The sequence below is a fragment of the Symphalangus syndactylus genome, chromosome 23 (assembly GCF_028878055.3).
Source record: "Symphalangus syndactylus isolate Jambi chromosome 23, NHGRI_mSymSyn1-v2.1_pri, whole genome shotgun sequence".
Taxonomy (NCBI): Eukaryota; Metazoa; Chordata; class Mammalia; order Primates; family Hylobatidae; genus Symphalangus; species Symphalangus syndactylus.
In genome coordinates this window covers 22,103,012-22,128,214 of record NC_072445.2, presented here as the reverse complement: position 1 = coordinate 22,128,214, position 25,203 = coordinate 22,103,012, and the positions used below count along the sequence as shown (strand labels likewise).

The 25,203-nt window shown below is 38.6% G+C and overlaps 1 long non-coding RNA gene across 1 annotated transcript in view; it reads right to left on the bottom strand.

Annotated features, from left to right (window-relative positions):
• LOC129473445 (uncharacterized) overlaps nucleotides 1-21,528 on the bottom strand; it is a 225,452-nt gene extending 203,924 nt beyond the window's left edge. Inside the window, exons 1-2 of the long non-coding RNA XR_010119135.1 lie at nucleotides 21,284-21,528; nucleotides 16,992-17,067 (exon numbers count right to left, since the gene is read on the bottom strand). This is a non-coding gene — a long non-coding RNA (uncharacterized lncRNA). The remainder of the gene's footprint in view (nucleotides 1-16,991; nucleotides 17,068-21,283) is intronic.
• Nucleotides 21,529-25,203: the final 3,675 nt, after the last annotated feature.

The window sequence follows — 25,203 nt, the reverse complement described above, 5'->3', positions numbered from 1 at the left end:
GGGTGAGGTGGCTCACACCTGTAATCCCAGCACTTTAGGAGACCAAGGTGGATGGATCACTTGAGGTCAGGAGTTCAAGACCAGCCTGGCCAATATGGTGAAACCTCATCTCTACTAAAAATGCAAAAAAAAAAGTTAGCCAGGCATGGTGATATGTGCCTGTAATCCCAGCTACTGGGGAGGCTGAGGCAGGAGAGTCACTTGAACCTAGGAGGGAAAGTTGCAGTGAGCCGAGATTGTACCTGTGCACTCCAGCCTGGGCGACAGAGTGAGTCTGTCTCAAACAAAAAAAAAAAAAAGATGTCAACCTAAATTGTGTGCAGGACAATTTTAGACTAAGAATAGAAATGATGCTTTTACAAAGTAATAAATTAAATAAATATTAGTGTTAAAATTTTTTTAAAACATCTTATTTTTTTGTTTCCTCCATTAATTAATTAGAACATTTAATTCTCAAATTATTTTGTAGATATCAAAAGCTGGATTTCTACTTTCTTCTGATTTTCACCAGGCCATTTCCTTTTTTTGCTTGGGTTTTGTTTGTTTGTGTGTTTGGAATTTACTGCATATCTATTAACATTATAGAGTACTTTAAAGTTTATATAGAAAATTTAGCAGATCAACCTTAGGTGAAGAAAGTAAACAGTCAGTGACCCTCTAGAAAAGATCGAATGGGCTATTGAGAAGGCCTTTTCTTCCTACATCTCAGAATCCTTTTATATTTCACAGAAAGCTTGGCTCCCTGAGCTAAGATAAATGTTCACATTTTAATGCAAAACTTTCAGAGTAATTCGGGTTTATTAACCCAATCTTGCAGCGCCACTGCAGATGGCCTAAGAGCTGGCAGAGTCTGGCAGGGAAGGAGAGGGAGGGACACATGCAGCGCGGCTGACAGACTCCATGGCACTGTGCAGCTGTGCATTATACTTTCATTCCTAGTTATGTCCTGGGGGGCAATGCTTTCTGTTCAGCAGAAGAAAATCTCAGGGCCAAAGAAAGTAAGACTATGTACTAAAAGATTCTGCTTATAAGACTGAAAGTGTGGTAAGAATTCATAAACACAACTTTTTTGGTTGTTGTTGAGTACCGTCACAGTTGCTAGAAGTAGGAAGTAATGATTTGTATTTAAAATAGGTAAGGGGTAGGTATCACTATGTGTTTCTGATGCCTTCTTGCCTCGATGCACTTTTATTTGGTGTTGTAGCAGGGGGGTTGGAAAATAATATCTCAACATGCTATAGAATTGAGGAAGTTTTAATTCTTTTATTTTCACGTATTGATAATGTTAATATGTTAATTTATGAAATATCTGTTGAGTATCTACTCTAGGCTGGGAACTATAATACCTGCTGGGTCGTAGTAAGAATAAGAAACAAATGTTTTCTGTCCTCAGGAGCTTTCTGTCTGTTTGGAACACAAACAAAAAAACAGTTAGTTTGTAAAGTAGTATGTCCTAGATTTTAGCCAAATGAATTTCTTAGGAACTTTGGCCAGAGAATTTCTTTGGCATCATGGGTTGGAAAGTTAGATAGCAATGAGACAAGGATTGAATAGCAATGCAGCAATAGAGGCTGAAAGTTCTATGGAGACAAAAGTGACTCTATCATGGATCCTAATCTGCCGGTTGACTTCTGATTGGCCCTAGCCCCATGAATGTCTCCTGGTTTCTGTTTTATTTTCTGTCCCTAGTGCAAGAACATGTACTCCTACTTTTAGATCAAAGCAACCTTGATGTTATCACATAAATTAGAGGCTGTGATGCACACAGCATTCTTGCTGGTTTTGGAGGGTTGCCTTTAACTGTTTTGCTGGAGCACATAGGACCCTTTCCCTATACCTTGGGTTTGGGAGGAACAGTAAGGAGATCTACCTGTCTTGAGGCTGCCTAAGACCATGCTTCTGCCTGTAAGCACCCCTAATAAATCACCCAATACTGACAAACTGGATTTGTCTGCCTCCTTCTTGGATTTCTGGTCTCCTTTGGCATTTGGGGACTGCTTTGCATACATGGCCCTTTCACAGAACAAACACATTTACATATCTCCTGAGAGGCTTGGCTATAAAGGAAGAAAAGAAATAATAAGGCAATTCCTGAAGATTTCCTTAGATGGGGTTAGGGAGCATATTGAGTTTTTGTTGTTATTATTTTTAATGAAAAATGTACTAGCAATGAGGGAGAGATGAAAAGTACAGACAGTGAGATAAAAATCTGCAAAGTGAGATCTTAAGGGGGATTTTAAGGAGGATTAGAAAATGATGGTTTACATGTGTGGGAGGATGGGCCCTAGAGCAACGGGGTAACTCTCTTTCAATGTAACTGTTCAAGAGGTAAAAAGGGTAGATGCACATGCCCATTATTTTAAAAATGTAAGGGTAGGAAGAATATGAGTTACTTAATGACTTCTATTTTCCTTGTGATGGATGAAATTTTCTTTTCCTGTTGGTGAAGGATGAGAAAACAGTGTTGTTCTTGGAGGCAGAGAAAGAAGGGGAAATAGAAAGCTTCACGAATCACGCCCCCCATAAAGACACCAAGTGAACAACTATCTACACACGAAAAAGACAAAACAAAAAAACACCTTCATAAGAACCAAAAATCAGGTAAGCACTCACAGTACCTGGTTTTAACTTCATATTGCTGAAAGAGGCACTGAAGAGAAAGAAAAAATAGTCCTGAACCACAGATGCCACCCCCTCCACCACCCCCAGCAGTAGCAGTGTGTTGCATAGAGCATCTCTGGGCACTGGGAGAGGGAGAACACAACAACTGTGAGGCACTGAACTCAGTGCTGTCCTGTTAGAGCAGAAAAGAAAGCCAGACCAAATTCAGCTGGTGCCTGCACATAAAGGGAGCATTTAAACCAGCCCCAGCCAGAAGAGAATTGCAGATCTCATTGGTTTGAACGTGAGTACCTGCAAACCTCACCACCAAGGGCTACAGCACTCTGTGTTTCCAAATAAATGTGAAAGGCAGTCTAGGCCATAAGGACTACAAGTCTTTAGGTGATTCCTAGTGCTGAACTAGGCTGAGAGACAGTGGACTGAGTGGGCACAGAAAATACCAAGACACCCATCTGGGGCAGCCAAGGGAGTGCTGGCATCATGCCTCTCCTAACCCCAGGCTGCATAGCTCAAGGTTCCAAAAGAGACCCCTTCCTTCCACTTTAGGAGAGGAGAGGGCAGAGTGGGAAGGATTTTGTCTTGCTTCTAGGATACCAGCTCAGCTACAGCAGGATAGGGCACCAGTCAGTCGTGAGGCCCCTGTTCGAGGCCCTACCTCCCAGATGACATTTCTAGACATATCCTGAACCAGAAGGGAACCTGCTGCCTTGAAGGAAAGGACCCAGTCCTGGCAGCATTCATCACTGCTAGCTGAAGAGCCCCTGGGCTCTGAATAAACAGCAGCAATACCCATGTCTTATACTGAGAGCCTTGTGTGGGTCTCTGAGACTTACAGGCTTCAGGTGAGACTCAGCACATTACCAGCTGTGGTGGCTACAGGGCAAAATTCCTTCTGCTTGAGAAAAGCAGAGGGAAAAGTAAAGAAGACTTTGTCTTGCAGGTTAGCTACCAGCACAGCCACAGGGAGGCAGAGCACCAAGCAGGCTCTTGGGGTCATCAATTTCAGGGCTTGACTCTGGATGGCATTTCTGGACCAGCCTTAGGCCAGAGGGGAGTCCACGGCCCTGAAGACTGAGTCCCAGGCCAGGCAGCACTTGTGACAAGCTGACTTAAGAGACCTTGAGCCTTAAGGGAACATTGGTGGTAGTCTGACAGTACTCCTTGTGCCCTGGGGTGGTGGCAGCTACCAGGTGAGGCTCCTCTGCCTGTGGAAGGGGAGGGAAGAGTGGAAAGGACTGTGTCTTGTAGCTCAACCTGCAATTCAGTTCAGCTTCAATACAATAGAACCTCAAGTAGACCTTTAAAGTTTTTTGACTCTAGTCCCTAAGTCCCAGATGGCACTTCTGGACCCACCCAGGGCTTAGGGGACCTTGCTGCCCTGAAGGGAAGGTCATAGACCTAGCTGGCTTTGCCACCTGCTATTTGTAGAGCCCCAAGGCCTTTAGTGAACATAGGTAGTAGACAGGGAGTAGTTACAGTAGGCCTTGGGCAAGACCCAGTGCTATTCTGGCTTCATTTCTGACCCAGTATAGCCAAAGTAGTGGTGGACAGAGTGGTGCTCATGTCAGTTCACCCCCAGCTTTAGGTGACTCAGAACAGAGAGAAGAACTCTGTATGTCTGGGAAAATGTAAGGGAAGAGAATAAGAGTCTCTGCCTGGTAATCCAGAGAATTCTTCTGGATCTGGTCAAAGACCATGTACAAGTCTATAAGAACCACAATGTTAATGGGCTTGTGGTGCTTCCTAAATCAGCTACAGCTTATATCACAACACCCAAGTCCTTTCAGATATTTGGAAAGCCTTCCCAAGAAGAATGGATACAAATAAGCCCAAACAGTAAAGACTAAAATAAATACCTAATTCTTCAATACCCAGAAGAACATCTACTAGCATCGACACCATCCAGGAAAACATGACCTCACCAAATGAACTATCTATAGTTCACCGTAAGGAATGTGAGACCAATCCTGGAGAAATAGAGATATGTGGCCTTTCAAACAGAGAATTCAAAATAGCTGTATTGAGGAAATTTTTAAAAACTCAAGATAGCACAGAGAAGAAATTCAGAATTATGTTAGATACATTTAATGAAGAGATTGAAATAATTTAAAAAGAATAAAGCAGAAATTCTGGAACTGAAAAATGCAGTTGGCAAACTGAATAATGCATCAGAGTCCTTTAATAGTAGGATGGACCAAGTTTATTATCCCCTCAAATAAACTTTCTACCCCTATCTCTTTCTCTACATTCTCTTTAAGGCCAAGAGAAGGTAGAGAAAGAGATAGGGGTAGAAAGTTTATTTGAGGGGATAATAATGGAGAACTTCCCAAACCTAGAAAAAATATCAATATCCAAGTATAAGAAGGTTATAGAACACCAAGCAGATTTAACCCAAAGAAGACTACCTCAAGGCATTTAACAATCAAACTCCTAAAGGCCAAGGATAAAGAAAGTATCCTAAAGTCAGCAAGAGAAAAGAAACAAATACAATACAATGGAGCTTCCCTGGCTCCCCAGCTCCAAGTCTAGCAGCAGACTTTTCAGTGGAAACCTTACAAGCTAGGGGAGAATGGCATACCATATTTAAAGCACTGAAGGAAAAATCTTTTACTGTAGAATAGTATATCTGGCAATAAATATCCTTCAAATATGAGGGAGAAATAAAGGCTTTTCCAGACAAACAAAAGCTGTGTGACTTTGCCAATGCCAGGCCTATCTTGCAAGAAATGCTAAATGGAGTGCTTCAACAGAAAGAAAAGGACACTAATGAGCAATAAATAATCACCTGAAGGTAAAAAAAACTTACTGGTAATAGTAAGTACATAGACATAGAATATTATAACACTGTAACCATGGTATGTAAACTATTGTTACCCTAAGTAGAAAGAATAAATGAAGAATCCAATAAAAAATAATAACTACAACAACTTTTCAAGACATGGTACAATAAAGTATAAACAACACAAAGTTAAAGAATGGGCATGAAGTTAATGCATGTAGTCTTTATTAGCTTTCTTTTTGCTTGTTTGTTTATGCAAATAGTGTTAAGTTGTTATTGGGTTAAAATAATGGGTTATAAGATAATATTTGCAAGCCTTATGGTAACCTCAAGCAAAAAAAATACAATAAATACACAAAAGATAAAAAGTGATAAATCAAATTACATCACCAGAGAAAATCACCTTCACTAGAGGTAAACAGGAAGTAAAGAAAGAAGAAAGACCATAAAATGACCAGAAAATAGATGACAAAATGGCAGGAGTAAGTCCTAACTTATCAATGATAACATTGAATGTAAATGGACTAAACTCTCCAGTCAAAAGATATAGACTGTCTGCATGAATGAATAAACAAGACACACTGATCTGTTGCCTACAAGAAACACATTTCACCCATAAAGACACACATTGACTGAAAATGAAGAAATGGACAAAGACATTCTATACCAGTGGAAATAAAATAAAGAGCAGGAGTCACTATACTTATGTCAGACAAAATAGATTTCAAGACAAAAATCTGTAGGAAGAGAAAAAGAAGGTCACTACATAATGATGAAGGGGTCAACTTGGCAAGAGGATATAACAATTTTAAATAGACAGGCACCTAACACTGGAGCACCCAGACATAGAAAGAAAATATTACTTAGAGCTAAAGAGAGAGATAGGCCCCAATACAATAATAGCTGGAGAATTCAACACCCCACTTTTAGCATTGGACAGATCTTCCAGACAGAAATTCAACAAAGAAACATCAGACTTAATCTGTACTATAGACCAAATTCCTTCTGCTTGAGAAAAGCAGAACATTTCATCTAAGAGCTACAGAAAACACATTTTTTTCCTCAACACATAGATCGTTCTCAAGGATAGAACATATGTTAGGTTACAAAACAAGTCTTAAAACATTCAAAGAAATTGAAATAATATCAAGTATCTTCTCTGACCACAATGGAATAAAACTAGAAATTAATAAGAATAATAATTTTGGAAACTATACAAATACATGGAAATTAAACAATATGCTCCTGAATTACCAGTGTGTCAATGAAGCAATTAAGAAGAAACTTAAACATGTATTGAAACAAATGATAATGAAAATATAACATAAAAAAACCTATGGGATACAACAAAAGCAGTACCTCTTAAGAGGGGAAGTTTATAGCTATAGGTATGTACATCAAAAAAATAGGAAAACTTCAAATGAACAATCTAATGATGCATCTTAAAAAGCTAGAAAAGCCAGAGCAAACCAAACCCCAAATTAATAGAAGAAAAAAAAATAAATATCAGAACAGAAATCAATGAATTGAAATTTTAAAAAATGCAAAAGATGAATGAAACAAAAGTTGGTTTTTGAAAAGTTAAACATAATTGACAAACATTGGGTAGATTAAATAAGAAAAAAAGAGAGAAGATCCAAATAAAATGAGAAATGAAAGACATTACAACCAACACTGCAGAGATTCCAAGATTATTAGTGGCAACTCTGAGCAACTACATGCCAATAAATTGTAAAATCTAGGACACACTTTTACATACATACAATGTACAAAGATTGAACCATGAAGAAATTCAAAACTTGAACAGACGAATAACAAGTAACAAGATCAAAGCCATAATCAAAAGTTTTCCACTAAAGGAAAGCTTGAGCCCCAGTGGCTTCACTGCTGAATTTTACCAAACATTTAAAGAAACATTAATACCAATCCTACTCAAACTGTTCTGGAAAATAGAGGAGGAAATACTTCCAAACTCATTATATGAGGCCAGTATTATCCTTATACCAAAACCAGACAAACATATATGAAAAAAAGAAAACCTCAGACCAACGTCTCTGATGAATACTAATACAAAAATCCTCAAGAAAATACCAGCAAACAGAATTCAACAATACACTAGAAAGATCATTCGTCATGACCAAGAAGGATTTAACTCTGGATAACTATGTGTCACATTCTATTGATATGAAACGTCACAGTGATAATTTGCATATATCAATCAAATCAACTTTCCTTGATAGGATAACACACATATAATTATTTCAATTGATGCTGAAAAAGCACTTGATAAAATGCAACATCCCTTCATAATAAAAACCCTCACAAAACTGGGGATAGAAGGAACATACCTCAACATAATAAAAGTCACATATGACAGATCTACAGCTAGTAGTATCATATTGAATGGGGAAAAATTGATCTAAGATCTGGAATGCAACAAGGATGCCCACTGTCACTACTATTATTCAACATAGTACTGCAAGTCCTAGCTGTAGCAATTAGACAAGAGAAAGATATAAAGGGCATCCATATTGGAAAGGAAGAAGTTGAATTATCCTTGTTTGCAGATAATATGATCATATATTTGGAAAAACCTAAAGACTCTACAGGAAAACTATTAGAACTGATGAACAAATCCACTAAAGTTGCAAGATACAAAATCAACATAAAAAATTAGTAGCATTTCTATATGCCAACAGTGAACGATGTGAAAAAGAAATTTTTAAAAGTAATCCCATTTATAATAGCCATACATAAAATTAAATACCTAGGAATTAACCAAAGTAATAACAGATCTCTATAATGAAAGCTATAAAACATTGATGAAAAAAAATGAAGAGGACACCCAAAAATGGAAAAGTATTCTAGGTTCTTGGATTGGAAGAATCGATATTGTTAAAATGTCCATACTACTCAAAGTAATCTACAGATTCAATTTAATCCCTATCAGAATTCCAATGAAATTCTTCACAGAAATAAAAAGGAAATCCTAACATGTATATGGAACCACAAAAGACCCAGAATAGCCAAAGCCATCCTAAGCAAAAAGAACAAAACTGAAGAAATCACATTACCTGACTTCAAATTATACCCCAGAAATATAGTAAACAAAATAGCATGGTACTGGCATAAAAATAGACACATAGACCAATGGAACAGAATGTAGAACCTGTAAACAAATCCACACACCTGCAGTGAATTCATTTTTGACAAAGGTGCCAGGAACATACATTAGGGAAAAGAGAGCCTCTTCAATTAATGGTAGCAAGAAAACTGGATATCCCTATACAAAAGAATGAAACTAGACTGCTATCTCACACCATATACAAAAATCAAATCAAAATGGATTAAAGACTTAAATCTAAGACCTCAAACTATGAGACTACTATAAGAAAACATTGGAGAAACTCCACATGACATTATTCTGGACAAAGATTTCTTGAGAAATAACCCACAAGCACAGGCAGCCAAAGAAAAAAATGGACAAATAGGATCACATCAAGTTAAAAACTTCTGTGCATCAAGGAATACAATCAACAAAGTAAAGGGACAGATCACAGAATGGGAGAAAATATTTGCAAACTACCCATCTGACAAGGGATTAATAACCAGAATATATAAGGAACCCAAACAACTCCATAGGAAAAAGTAAAATAATCTGGTCAGAAAATGGGCAAAAAAATTGAATAGACATTTCCCAAAATATGAGATACAAATGGCAAACAGGTATATGAAAAAGTGCTCAACATCACTGAACATCAGAGAAGTAAAAATCAAAGCTACAATGAGATACCTTCTCACCCCAGTTAAAATGGCTTATATCCAAAAGACAGGCAATAACAAATGCTGGTGAGGATGCGGAGAAATGGGAACTCTCGTGCACTGCTGATGGGAAAGTCAATTAGTAAAACTACTACGAAGAAAAGTTTAGAGGTTCCTCAAAACATCAAAAATTGAGCTACCATGTGATCCACCAATCCCACTTCTGGGTATAAACCCAAAAGGAAGGAAACCAGTATATCAAAGAGATATCTGCACTCCTATGTTTGCTGCACTACTGTTTACAATAGCTAAGATTTGGAAGCAACATAACTGTCCATCAACAGATGAATGGATTAAAAAAAGTGTTGTACATATACATGATGCAGTACTATTCAGCCATGAAAAAAAGAACGAGATCCATTCATTTGCAACCACATGGACGAAACTGGAGATCATTATGTTAAGTAAAATAAACCAGGCACAGAAAGACAAATATCACATGTCTCACTTATTTGTCCAATCTAAATATCAAAACAATTGAACTCATGGATATAGAGAGTAGAAAGATAATTACTAGAGGCTAGGAAAGGTAGTGGGGGTCTGGGTGGAGGTGGGGATAGTTAATAGATACAAAAAAAATAGAATAAATAAAACCTACTATTTGGCAGCACAATAGGGTGACTATAGTCAATAATGAATTAATTGCACATTTTAAAATCACTTAAATAGTGTAATTGGATTGTTTGTAACTCAGAGGACAAATGCTTGAGAGGACAGATACCCCATTCCCCATGATATGTTTACTTCACATTGCATGCTTGTACCAAAACATCTCATGCACCCTATAAATATATACACCTACTACGTATCGACAAAATTTATTTGTAAAAAGAGAACAAAAAAATGGTGTTGATTTAACTGAAAGTTAGGAGAAAGAATAAATATTTAGAACACTGCAGACATACATAACTAGACAAAAAGTAAAAGTGTGCTGAACAAAGCTGAAAAACCAGATGACAACAGAATATCTAGACTATGTTAGAAGTAATCTATGAAGCTGTGGATTTCCTTTAGCTGATTTTAACCTTTGACATTTCATACAGGCATATAGTTGGATTTGTTCATGTTTGGGGCTTTCCTGTTTGGGTACAAAAGAAAATGAAACAACTTGCTAAAGTTGATAATAACAAAAGAATTTAAATGAAGACCCACAGAGTCTAAGCAATACACAGAAGGAAATAAGGTCAAGATAGGGCAGAATGTTAAGAAGAAGAGAGTTCAGGAAATGGATATTTAGAGTTATCCAAAAACTCTAAAAACTCCAAATACTCAGTGGGTATACGATCAGGAGGTTGTAGTCCAAAGGTTAAGTGGCTGAATTTATTATTTCAGATTAAATGTTTTCTGTATAGCTGTGTGGTCCAAAAAAATAATCAAGACTGAAGTTACTGAGAATAATACATCACAGGAAAATGTATCTATGTAATAAAATGGCCCTTGTACCCCTTAAATCTATACAAATAAAAACACAAGTAAATGCAACATTTGCATGCTGCCCTGGACTAAACGTTTGAGACAGGGCACATAATAAAAAATAAAAATATCGAATAAATATAAGGCCTGAGAGTTAAATGGGACACTCACTAAATTGAACCAGGATGATGGTAACATGTGTGGTAGAAGAGGGGTCTGTAAGTAGGTGCCACAGTCTTTAAAGAATGCGAGTGAGTGAGCAGGAGGTCAATAGGGTACCATGCCAGGGGGCAAGAAAAGCATGAGTCTGGAAGCACTGGGTGTTTTAACAGGTGGGTGGGAAAGAGATGTTCTTGATATATCAGAGAGAATGAAGAGGTGTTGAGTCCTGCTTCCGTAACAAGGAGTATACAGGTCTCACAGAATAAGCACTCTCCATTTCACCTGTTGCCTCATCTGTAACAAAGGTATATAAGCTCTGATCCCAAATGAGATAACATGAGTGAATGGGTTTTGATAAACACAATCTATGATAAACCAGATATCCTGATGAAACTTCTGCTACACAATATTGAGACAGAATATAACTGGCATCTTTTTAAATGTACTGAATTCACTGGAAAGTAAGAGAAATCCCCAAGATTCAACCTAAATAGGAAGCAGTAAATCAGGGTTGCAACTGTATATTAAAGCCAGGACAGCAGCTGCTAGGATATTTCCAATCTTGGTAAAAATACAGCCTTGAGTGTTAAGTGCCTCATGGAATACAAGATCTTGGGCTTGTACGCAGGGAGATTTGGAGCTATAGCCCTGAAATAAAATTGGAACTTGTGAAATTCTATAACCTCAATTCAAGAATAGACCAGAAAAAACATCACTTAACACCAGAAAAAGGTGGTGAGGAAAATCTGTTTGCTCACCCAGACTTTCTGTTTCAGTCTGAACCAGAGGAACAAAAGCAGGAGGAGCTCCCCTGGGAAATTACAGCCACAGGCCTGGTCTCATGAGGGTTTACATTTGAGAGTTATCTAAGATGAGTATTCCAGCTGGGCCCCAGGTAGGAGCAAATACAAATTACCCTAGAAGACGCATCCTCAACCCAGAATAACAGGATTTCCACAGAAAACCAGTCAGAAGCATGAGAATTTAAAACTTTCATTTGACTGAATTTTAGTCAAAATTTCTTTTTCTTGTGGGATATTAAATTACAAGGGGGCAGGTCCCCCCCCTCTCTCTTTTCTATTGCTGATTTTTTCTAAGAGCTTAGAAAAATGCAGCTACTTCTATCTCAAGTAGAGAGCAAACTTGGTGGGGGGCTGGTTCAAGGCCTCTAATTAAAAATACCTCTTCCTCCTATGTATCTTCCTTCTATGGTGTGGAAATCATTTTAGAATCTTGCTATATTCTCAGACACCCAGATACAAGGCACGTGTCCTCTGTGCTTATATCCCTAACCTACTTGAGAAGTTGGTCTCTCTTATTTTGTGCTAGGAACTTAAGCAAGAGGAGGCCCACAGCAGTGTGTCCAACATCTAACTCTTTTGATTCTTTTATATCCTTCTCTCTGTTTTCTTACTCAATAAACTTTCTGTATATCCCTTCTGTGTAGAGAGTAAGACCTTGATCTTTGATGCATAATAAAGACAAGCTTTTAAATTCAAATGTTTTTCTCTAAAAACTATTGTGTGTGCTATAAGCTTCAAACGTCTGTTTCAGAAATCCAAATGTCACTCCTCTTTTTCTCTGAATTGATGCAATAAACTTGCTACCCCAAGGGCTGCAAAAATGAAAAATCATAGCTTTATAGATTTGGTACAAGACAACACGCAAGGCAGTCAAAGATTTAAAAAATAATACTTCATGCCTACTAACGCTGCCAAATACTACCTTGTGACATTAACAGGAACTAAACATTTGTGAAGATGTTTAATCATATGTGTCTTTTGCAGTCTGTGGCAAAATTGCCAATTACTAGGATAAACAAAATGTGGTTAAGTTTATGGTGGGGAATAATTAAAGAGAGGATAAAACTGGATGGAATAAGAACCACTTATTAAGCTCAGCTAGCCCTAGTTATCTATGTTTTAGCTATACATACATACCGAAGTAACTTTACAAATTTTTGAACAAATAGTAGAAATCAGAGGTGATATGAAGAAAGATAAAAAGAAATGAGGAATGCTATAATGTTGTAATCCAGCAAACTTTTCTTCCTTTTGGAAAATGCAAGGAAAATTTCTTTGAGTGGCCGAAGGATATAGTTTTTATTATCCATTTTTTGTGGAGACTAATTATTGGGCACTATTAAAAGAAAATATGTAAACATGAAATGCCTGGTGGCCAATATATAACAGCCAATCAAATACACTTTTTTTCTATGATGATAAAGACTGTTTTGGCTGTAAATGGACAGAAAACCTGACACACATTTTCTTAAGTGAAATGATTTCTTTGGAATTCATACAGGGTCTCTAAAGATCTGACCTCACTTTCTCTCTGCCTGTTAAAATATCTGTCTATAAATTGACTCTATTCTCAGACAGCCTTTTCCCTTGAGGTCTCAGGATTATTGCCAGCTGCATCCAGAGATGCAGTCTTCCAGGTTAGTGTGTGGTATCAAGAGAAAGTAAGTTTCTTAGTTTCTAAGACTCAGGCAAAATCTTGGGTCTAACTCTCCTTGAATAGGATTGGGCTGTGTGCTTATCCCTGTAAGAATCACCATAGCCATTGTATGGGTGATTAGCTTAGGCCAACTAAGTCTTCTCTGGGAGATAAGGGGGAGTTGCAACCAGGCAAATCCAAATGGGCTTCAAGTGAAGAAAGGATACGCTCTCTAGAAAATTCAGTGGCATGTCTTCAGTCGAAAAGTGAAAACCTATAAAGCCTACTGCAGTTCACATTTTTTTTTACCTCTTGCATATACTCTTAATGAGCTTAATTTATACAGCATTGCAGAAAATTCTGAAAACAAGCAATAATTGTATTCTAAGCTACATATACTACAAAGATGGATAAAGGTTCTCTTTTGTAGAAATCTTTAAATTTGAACAAAGCAGAAATTGTTATTTAAAATACAGAGAAAATATCTATTCTCTCCTTCTTTCTTAAAACAGAACACCGGTTTTACTTAGGATTTATTTTACTTAGCTAAAATCATTAATTTCCCTTCCTCCCTTTTAACCATGTTTGGTCAAATAACATCTGGCTAATGATACTAAACCAAGTTTTTGTTTTGTTTTGTTTTGTTTTTTGAGACGGAGTCTCACTCGGTCACCCAGGCTGCAGTACAGTAGCACGGTCTCAGCTCACTGCAACCTCCACCTCCCGGGTTCAAGCAGTTCTTATACCTCAGCCTCCTGAGTAGCTGGGACTATAGGTGTGCACCACCATGCCCAGATAATTTTTTGTATTTTTAGTAGAGACGGGGTTTCACCATTTGGCCGGGCTGGTCTCGAACCTCGTGATCCACCTGCCTCGGCCTCCCAAAATGTTGGGATTACAGGCGTGAGCCACCATGCCCGGCCTAAACCAAGCATTTTAAAGAACCTCAGTAAAGAATTTTCAGAAGAAATCGACTTGGGAAGAATGTCATTTTCTGCTCCCCGCTTCCACATCCTTCCTGTTGACCTTAAATGCAGATACATCACTGGAGCTCCAGTGGTTTTTTAAACCATGAGGTGATATTTGGGGTAGAAGTTACAGTCTTAGGATAATGGAGAGTAAGTCAGAAGTAAATTTCATGAGTATCTGGTAATCATGAACCACCATATCAGTTCCAATCTATCTGAATATGGACTTCTTTTATACAAGGAAGAAATTTATATATAACTTAAACTACTGTTATTTGGGTATTTTCTGGCATCTAAATCTAATTCAAAGACATTCAAATTTATAAGTTATCATGCGTGTCCCTGGAGGCAGAAGATTCTTTAGGTGATCTTTGGAGACCACTTGCATCATAAAATTGTCATTATTTTATGCCAAGACCTCCAAATCTGCAATTTCTCATATTCTTTGAACTCCAAATCCACTGTTATTTCAACTCTCCAGATAAAATAGAATCCAGGTCATTTGCCAATTAGTATACTGGTGTTTGCAAGCCTAAAGACTTGCTTGCCCCAGAAACCTTCCCTGTAGCCACTACAGCCTCATGAAAATATTTTCATCATTTTCTAGTTAATCTGGAGCATTAACTCCAAAAGTTTCAATTACCAAAATACATGTAAAGATAAAAATAAATTGTTTTAAAAGTTTAGATGTCTTCTAGCTCTCTTATATTTTCATCTTTTGCTTTTATAAGGCCACTTTGCTTGCCTTTTTACAAGTGCACTTATTTAGTACTATGGGCCCTAAGTAGAGGTGGCTAACTATGAAAATAAATATACAATGGTATGAACCCATTGAAAGCAAACAGTCTAAATAATCAGATGGAGAAGTGGGGAAGGGGAAGTTTTGTGCATCTGTCTCACAGAGGTATGGTGATCTTGATATGCAATACAGAAAGACAGTTTCTGAAAATAGGAAGAAAAATTTCTATGAAAGGAAAGGAAAAATTAGCTTATATCCTGGAGCATGATCTAAGCATGTGGGTAGAGTGAGCCTGATATGAACTACTTTTTTAGAACAAAGAAAGAACTGTGGAAAATATCCAAAGCCAAAAGGAGCCATGAGAATGAAAGAAATAGTAAGAACTGAGACTTCAATCAAAAAGGGGTGAGGCCAAGGATGAAAAACAAGTCTTAAGCCAAGTATTTTCAGTGAAATTTGATAAGATAGAATGTATAAGTCAAAATAACAGACTAGACAAGAGGCCATGAAATATTACCAGAAGTAGTGAATTAGATTTTCACCACTACATTAATAAATAACACCTTACAATAACACCCATTTATTATCTCACAGTTCTGTAGGTTGGAAATTCACTGCAGTTCTCACTCAGCTAAAATTATAGTGTTAACAGTATTGCATTCCTTTCTGGAGGCTCTGGGGAAGAATCCACTTCCAAGTTCACTCAGATTTTTGTTATAATTTATTTCCTTGTAGGTTTAGGGCTGAGGCATGCATTTACTTGTGGTTGTCAGGTAGAGACCACCCTCATTTCCTAGAGGTGTGTCTTCCATCTTTGCACGTGAGCTCTTACGCCTTAGAGCCAACGGTAGATCATCGAAACTTCTCAGGGTTAGAATCTCTATGATTTCCCTTATCCCACATCCCTCTTGCCTTTCTGCTATATTTCTGTAATCACAGTTCTCTGCTTTAAAGGACTCAACATGGTTAGATTAGGGCTATCCATATAGTCTAGCTCCATAATTTTCATTACATTTGCAAAGTCACGTTGTCTATGTTCATGGGTTTCAGAAGTTAGAGTATGAACATGTTTGAGAGATTATTCTGCCTACCACAGGTGGTAATACATAAAATGGCCAGTGCATTTTCTTATGGATATGGAGGAAAAAATTAAGAACTCTGATAACCCTTATTATCTTTCTGGTATCCTTCTGATCATGTCCACTATGGAATTCAGAGGCGCATATAGGTATATCTCTTAGGATTTATACTTTGTTCTCTTGAACTAGGATTGTAATCCATCCTGAGGTTAGTCTTTAGAGAATAGCTTTACCAAAAGGTTCTCAAATCAAGGAGAACGTATTTGTGGTATAGAAACCCTAGATCTACCCAATATTGTACAATTTTTAGGAAATTGCATAATAATCTAAAATGGAGTGATTCGCAGGGATTAGAGTTTGTCTATATTCTAACCTAATAAGAACAGAAATGTTTTGACTCTTAGATGCGCCTAAGTGGCTAGTTTACTCTTTCAACAATACCGGCTGACATCTTAGAACCTCTTTCACAGTGTTATTACCATTTGTGAAATAAGCCTATGTTTAAAACTTTTTTTTGTAGAAAAGATTAATAATTGAGTCAAGGCTTCAAGGCAAAGAGAAAGAATTTGGACTTTAGGTCAAGCAAACCTAGTTTTGAATTCTAGTTAAACACTTCCTAGCTGTGGTACTTAGCTGTGGTATTCAGCTCATCTCTTTTGATAGTAGACTACAAGCCACACAGGAGCAAAGAATGTTACCTGTTTCTCCAATACTATATCCCTAGCATCTCAAACATCACTGGCACATAGTAGGTCAGAAAATACACTAATATTTTAATAAATAAAAACGTCTGAAAACTTTACTAAGATATAGACATAAGTGGTATTTTTATAATTATAATTGTTAACATAATTTTACTCAATATTTGTATAGAAAGATCAAAAAAGACAAGTTGTAATAAACAGAGAATAATATATAGTCCATTGTCTTGTTAAATGAGTCACCATGAATATTTAAGGGCAACTTACTATCTTGGTAGTGCCATCACAAGCAGTAGTTATCCTCGAGGTGTTAATAACTATCCTCTAGTGGAAACCATTGTTCCTATGGATAAAAAGAAACACAAAGCTTACATAGAGCATCTCTGTTGAATCCAAGCTTCATCATAACATTGGTAAGTCACTTAAGTATGCTGTTGATAAAACGGAATAATAATTTCTTATTTCATTGATAAATCAACCAATGTTAGGAAAGATTATAATGGGGAAATTCCATGAGAGATGGACACTATTTGAGCAGCAAGTTGAGAAATCCTAAGCAAAAACGATGTTTTCCTATTAGTGATAGGAAATTAAGAGAAAATTAACTGGAATGCATTTGTACATGTTAGTACTTAATAATCACTTAATAACTATTTGGTGATCACATTGATTAATGGATGAATTAATATTTTGAATTTTCCAAAAAGAAAAAATCAACATCTACTCTTTTTCATATCTGAAGTTAAGATATTATGCAGATATGTAGTTATAATTCAACTAAAGAGTTTAGAATAATACACAAAGCCAACGTGTGCGATTCCAATAAGAAATTCCAAAGACATATAATGACTACGTTACTATTACACCTTAGATGTTTAGAAGAGGCAGAAAAACTGCAAAAGAGGCTCACTGTAGAACTCATAGGAAACTAAAAGTTAAGGAGTCATCAAGAGTTATATTTAGGAAACTCAGCAGATGCTGGTGTAGCAAGAGAACCATTCAAAGTGCAAAAGCCATCCACAGAACATGGCATAATTAGCAGTGCAAGAACTGTGGCATGTTGAAGACCCAGTATTCTTTGGACAGAATAAAATTAACCCTTCCTAGGTACATAGCTGCAACTACTCCTAGACTGAGTGCTCTCTATGGCATTTAGGCTAAACATGCTAAGTAAACTTGTAAAATCCAGGCCCATTTCAGAAATGAATGCTTCTGCCTATCTCACCTTTTTATCCTTAGAAAAAGCATAACTACTCAGAAAAGCTATGACACTGGGATACTTGGCCTCAAAGGCACAGTGAGATGCTTAGCTTCAAAGGACCCATGTGATTATTATTTGCCAGAGTATCCTTGGAAGTACATCAACCCTCCTAATGCACCCTCTGTTTCTTATTATTTTCTTTCCTTAACTTTAATGTAAGCTTCATGATTGCCATTTTGGCTATCTTTTCAAGAATATTTGTATAGTGAACAGCTTTGGAAGATCAAGATTGTCTTTCTCTGGACCTACTTCATAGGTCAGTTGTTAACCCTGTGCCCTAGCACCAACATTATAGGGGATCTTGATATAACTCTTAAGTATTTTGACCTTTCTGCCCTATAGTAGGCTAATGATTTTAATAAAATAAATCACCAGAAGACACCAGTGTTGCCTTTTAATTATTCAAGGATACTGCACATTGAGCCTCATGGGAATAAAACAAGAGTGGGTTCTCGTATCAAGACAAGTGAGATTATAAATGTGAATGATGGAAGACAAGACGAAAAAATTTTGGCAATAGTGGCTTGGGTGTTCAAAATTGAACTTACAAAACTAAGTTCAAGATACTCTTATCATTCAACTTGTTTATCCTCTAGTTCTTGACTCAGCTTTGCTCTATGAGACTGTTTGCTTAATCATCATTACACTTTCTCTTGCCCTCTAAAATTCCTAAATTCCCAGAAATATTTACTCTGCAGCTCTTTACAAAGTTTGCTGACTCCACTTTAGTCTGTTCCAGTTTATGCATGTTGTCACAGTATAATTTTAATAGTGCTGTTTTTACTCATAAATAGATCTCCTATTTGGATAATAATAAAGTACCCTGTTCCAAACTTCATAGGACCTCTTTATTCTGTTCACATTGTTTTCTTACATGCTCTGGTTTATACACAGACTAACCAAACATCCCGGTATGTCTCACACCTGTAATCCCAGCACTTTGGGTGGCTGAGGCTGGTGGATCACGACGTCAGGAGTTCGAGATCAGCCTGGCCAACACACTGAAACCCTATCTCTACTAAAAATACAAAAAATTAGCCAGGCGTGATGGCAGGTGCCTGTAATCCCAGCTACTCAGGAGGCTGAGGCAGGAAAATTACTTGAACCTGGGAGGTGGATGTTGCAGTGAGCCAAGATCACACCACTGCACTCCAGCCCAAGTGACAGTGCAAGACTCCATCTCAAAAAAAAAACTACATAGAAGTAATATTTAGATCATAGCAAGCAGAGAGTAAAATACATCTTTAGCATCCAGAGAGAAAATAGCAGTAAAACATCTTCAGATAACCAAAAACGTACTCTCATTAATAGAAATTCTAAATGACCCAAAAGGAGAAAAAAAAAGATGCCAGAAAGAAGATCTCAAATGGAAGTGAGACTGGTGAGCAAAGAAAATAATCATATACATCTAAAAACAAATTAATTATATAAAACAATAATAATAATTAGTTTGAGCTTGTAACAATGCTGTTAAAATAACAGACAATAATTGCATGCAAAGTCCCAAGGACCCAGGCTCCTGAATGTCATTCCCATTGCTTAAGCCTGCTTTCAGAGCTTCTAGCTCTAGTTTTCCACTTGTCCATTTCTGTTTTTTCCAGCCTCAGAGACGAAAGCGAATTGAGTTAAAGCCATCCTAGATCTTTATTTAACTCGAGTCATCTACAAAGATGTTGACTGTATTAAATAGTCACTGGAATACTGATAGTAACTACTAAAAGAATAGAAACTTTCAAATAAAGTAGAAAGAAAAATATAATAATAAACTCAAGCAATATTTTAAAAGACAGGTAAGGGAAATACACACACACACACACACACACACACACACACACACACACACTGAGGAGAGAGGAGTAAAACAAGACAAATAGAACAGCACAAAATGAAAATGTCAGAATTAAACTATATTAGTAATTGCAACGAATATGCCAGCCTGACAGTACAAAACACCTGCACCTTTAGCAGGATCTCCCACTCCTCTCCCTATAAGGAGCTTCGTGTTCTACTTTCAGTAAGTGAAGTAAAAGGGAAATGATGTGCCTTCTCCTGCCTTTTTTCCTTCTTTCTGACTGAAAGAAGAATAAGATGGCTGGAGCTTAAGTGGTCCTTGTACTATGAGGTGGAAGCCATATGTTGAGGATGACAGAGCAACAAAACAGGAAACATCTGGTTTTCTTACCCGGGGTGGGGTCCCATGCCAACCCTGGCCTGCCTCCCTTTGGATTTTATTTTCAGAAGTTGTGATGTGCCTTTGGGAATAGAGCTTGTGTTCTCCTGGGAAGTCGCTGGAGGACATTTGAAAAGGGAATACCATAGTTCTTATACGAGGACACAGAACATGGCCTAGAAATTGGTGGAGATCCACATGGACACGTCCCCTTGACAAGAGGAAAGACATTGCTAGAGAAGATCCACAGCAGAGCCTCTAGAGAAATAAGTCCCAGATCAAAAACTATGATGCTTGGGCTTAAGGGAATGCTGAAAGCCCTCATATAATTGTAATGAGGGATAAATGAGATAACATAGGAAAAGTACATAGCTCAATACCCAACACAGAGTAAACAGTGCTGGTAAAAATTGGGTACTAGGGGTTGGCTTTAGGAGAAAATTCATTTTCTTGCCTTTTGCGGCTTCTAGAGGCTGCTGGCCTTCCTCATCTGGTGGCCATTTAGTCCATCTTCAAATGGCTTTAGTCCAACCTCTGTTCTGCCACCATATATGTTTGGTGAATCTAATTCTATCTCCTTCCTCTTATAAGGACACCTGTGAATACATTAGACCCACCAAAATGATTCAGAATAATCTCTCCATCTCAAGATCACTAATTTAATTACATCTACAAAGTTCCTTTTGCCATTTAAGGCAATATATTCACTAGTGCTGAGGATTAGAACATGGACATATTTGTTGGGCAATTATTTAGCCCACCAAACTTCTGGTAAGTTTTATTTAAAGATTTATATTTATATAAACTTTGGTCCGGCTGTTACTCTTCCCTGCCTGCTGAGAAATCTGTCTATTGCATTTCCATCTTCCTTTATACATTCAATTCATCTAGTCATGGAGGTTTTTATAGAACTGTTTTTCCCCACTGGCTTTCTGGTGTTTGCCATCTTGGTCAGATATGAGCTCTGGCTTGAGTTGCTCTTAAACAACTGTTCGCTAACCAAAATTGACCTGTGATATGGTTTGGCTGTGTCCCCACCCAAACTTTACCTTGAATTATAGTTCCTATTATCCCCAGGAGTCGTGGGAGGGATCTGGTGAGAGGTAATTGAATCATGAGGGTGGTTACCTCCATGCTGTTCTCATAAAATCTGATGGTTTCATATGGGGCTTTTCCTCTTTCTGCTTGGCACTTCTCCTTCCTGCCACTGAGAGGTGACAGCGTTCTGGCAGTCTTCACAGCCCTCACTCGCTCTCGGTGCCTCCTCTGCCTGGGCTCCGACTTTGGCGGCACTTGGGGAGCCCTTCAGCCCACCACTGCACTGTGGGGCCCCTTGCTGGGCTGGCCAAGGCGGGAGCCGGCTCCCTCAGCTTGCGGGGAGGTGTGGAGGGAGAGGCGCGAGCGGGAACCTGGGCTGCGCGCGGCGCTTGCGGGCCGGCTGGAGTTCCGGGTGGGCGTGGGCTCGGCGGGCCCTTTACTCGGAGCACCTGGCGGGCCCTTTACTCGGAGCACCTGGCGGGCCCTTTACTCGGAGCACCTGGCCGGCCCTGTCGGCCTCGGGCAATAAGGGACTTAGCACCCGGGCCCGTGGCTGCGGAGGGTATACTGGGTCCCCCAGCAGTGCCAGCCCACTGGCGCTGCACTGGATTTCTCGCAGGGCCTTGGCTGCCTTCCTGCGGGGCAGGGCTCCGGACCTGCAGCCCACATGCCTGAGCTTCCCACCCCTCCATGAGCTCCTGTGTCGCCTGAGCCTCCCCGACGAGCACCGCCCCCTGCTCCACAGCGCCCAGTCCCATCGACCACTCAAGGGCTGAGGAGTGCGAGCGCACAGCAAGGGACTGGCAGGCAGCTCCACCTGCAGCCCCGGTGCAGGATCCACTGAGTGAAGCCAGCTGGGCTCCTGAGTCTGGTGGAGATGTGGGGAAACTTTATGTCTAGCTCACACATTGTAAACACGCCAATCAGCACCCTGTGTCTAGCTCGAGTGCACCAATCGACGCTCTGTATCTAGCTGCTCTGGTGGAGATGTGGGGAACCTTTATGTCTAGCTCACGGATTGTAAACACACCAATCGGCACGCTGTATCTAGCTCAAGGTGTGTGAACACACCAATCAGCACCCTGTCAAAACAGACCACTTGGCTCTACCAATCAGCAGGACGTGGGTGGGGCTAGATAAGAGAATAAAGCAGGCTGCCCGAGCCAGAAGCTGCAACCCGCTTGGGTCCCCTTCCACACTGTGGAAGCTTTGTTCTTTTGCTCTTTGCAATAAATCTTGCTGCTGCTCACTCTTTGGGTCCACACTGCTTTTATGAGCTGTAACACTCACCACGAAGGTCTGCAGCTTCACTCCTGAAGCCAGCGAGACCATGAGCCCACCGAGAGGAACGAACAACTCCAGATGTGCTGCCTTAAGAGCTGTAACACTCACTGGGAAGGTCTGCAGCTTCACTCCTGAACCAGCGAGACCACGAACCCACCGGAAGGAAGAAACTCCGAACACATCCGAACATCAGAAGGAACAAACTCCGGACACGCTACCTTTAGAACTGTAACACCGCAAGGGTCCGCGGTTTCATTCTTGAAGTCAGTGAGACCAAGAACCCACCAATTCCCGACACGACCATATGAAGAAGGACGTATTTGATTCCGCTTCTGCCATGACTGGAAGTTTCCTGAGGCCTCCCCAGCCATGCTGAACTGTAAGTCAATTAAATCTCTTTCCTTCGTAAACTACCCAGTCTTGGGTAGTTCTTTATAGCAGTGTGGGAATGGTATAATACAGTAAGTTTGTACCACAAAGAGTGGGGTGCTTGCCTGAGCCAAGACTGAACTCAGGCTGTGAACATCATTCCTATAACCTAAGTCCTTTGATTACCTCTTCCAGTACTTCTTGCTCTAGCTTTCCTCCTGTCATTTTTTTTTTCTTTTTTTACTCCTATTGTTCAAGCTAGAAGTGAACTGTTTCAGTCTCTGCTAAGAATACAATCATTCATAGGACAAAATGGCAACAAAACTGAAGAAAATATTCACCCATGAGGAATATATATCCTACTCCAACCTGAAGCTGCTCTATGCTAAGACTCTTGTGGCAGGGTCGCACAGCTCTTCAAAACACTGGAAGAACATAAATTCTCAATTTAGCTCTAGACTTCCAGTAACGATTAACTACAGTAAATACAGGGAGCAGCAGTGGAATGAATATGTGAGCCTTGGTCCTCCAAATTAAATAAGGAACAAATCCGCAGCCCTTAGGTTAAAGTGGAGCTTTTTGAAATTGCAGTTTGTGAAGGATGGTTCTCACCAGTCGCCTTTAATTCAATCAGCCAGCTAATTAATTTTCCAGTTCCAAAAATGTTTTCAATAAACAGAATCCAAAATAATACATGTTTATATTTCCTCAGCAATTTCCAGCAAAAGACATTTGTAACTGTCTCTCATAGCCAAGAATGATTTTATAAGTTCAGGCTTATATCTTCATGTGACAATAACCCACTAGAATTATGTTATTACATGTGTTTTCTGAAAGATTTATAGATGCTATTTAACAGTTGTCTATATAGAATTTTCCAGTAACAAATGTTTCACTGTCTCCTTACAGAAGGAATGTTATAGGTAGAAGATAATTTCATCCAACTTGTGAGAAATAATCAATTCTGATGTGTATAATCTTCATAATTAGTATAATATTGGTTAAAATTGGAAAAAAATATTCTCAAATCTCCATTTATGGTAAAAATTTTGAAATAAACAAAGGGCATGTTTTTTTCTTTTTCTATTGGGGGCTCTTTGGGCTCATTAGAAATGTCATAAATTTCATAGCAAGAGCTCCAGAGAGTGAATTCTTGGATTAGTGACATGTGTTACTCTATTAAAGTAACAGTAGATGATTAAAGCTACAGTGATCCAAACTTCAGATCTCCCTTGATCCGTCACTGGAAACTTACTAGATCTGTTGTCTTTCCAGAGTCTCAGAATGTCAGAGCAGGAGACCAGATCAACTTGATGATCTCTCCTGTAATGGTTCTCAACTCTGATGGCACATTTAAACCAAGCAAAAAGCTTTAAAATTTGCAAATGCCCAGGAGCCATACCAGACCAATTAAATTAAAATACCTGGGAGTGGACACCAGGCATTTGTATATATGTCAAGTCTCCCAGGTGATTCTAATGTGTAGTCAGGTTTAAATCCAATTGCCTTTTTGCTAAGTTCCTCAATGTACAGAGGAGATCTAGTAATCCTAGAGATCAGTGAGTGGAAACAGGTTGATTCTCTTCTCTCTCATGTCATTTACATAATGGCTCTGCCTCCAGAAATTAGAAACTCATAGCTTCAACACATCTGTACCCTGAAGTGGCAACTTCTAGGAGCCTCTCAGATCCCACAGATAGATCACTTCATGTTTCAACTGGACATAAGATCAGGCTTGTGAGAATCACATCACAAATGAGCATACATAAATTTAGATTATTAGGAGACCCAAATAGAAGGGTATTCTAGGAAGCCTATACGATCCTTTCCACACTAATAGCCTTTGTTTTAATATTCACTTTAAGATTAAGGCCCTTTTGAAGTAGGCTGAGGGAGAACACAATTCAGCAGTAAGAAAAACCCAAGTCTCCCTATCACTATTGGACTAATAGTTTCAGCTCTTGTTCACCTTTATAAATTAACATGTATGTTTTGTGTGCTTCTAGTGGACAAAGCATGCCATTATTGAACATAATTCCTACACGGAAGCAGCATGTAATATCACTCCACATATAAAACAAATGAAAGCTAACCGAACTGTTTTGAACTTACCACAGGTGCTCAAAATAAGTTACAGTGATTGAATTGTGTTGATGGATTAAAACTGTTGCTTTTCCAATACTCCAATATTTAATGATTCAGATAATTTAAGATCTGTAAATTAGGTCCTGACATTAGACGTTTTACTCCCCTATCCAAAATTTCAATTTCTAGCCCCTCTTGATTGCTAGCCTGCTTTTCGGATGGTTCTGTCTGGACATAATGGAATGGAATATCACAGCCATCTTCTGTACTCT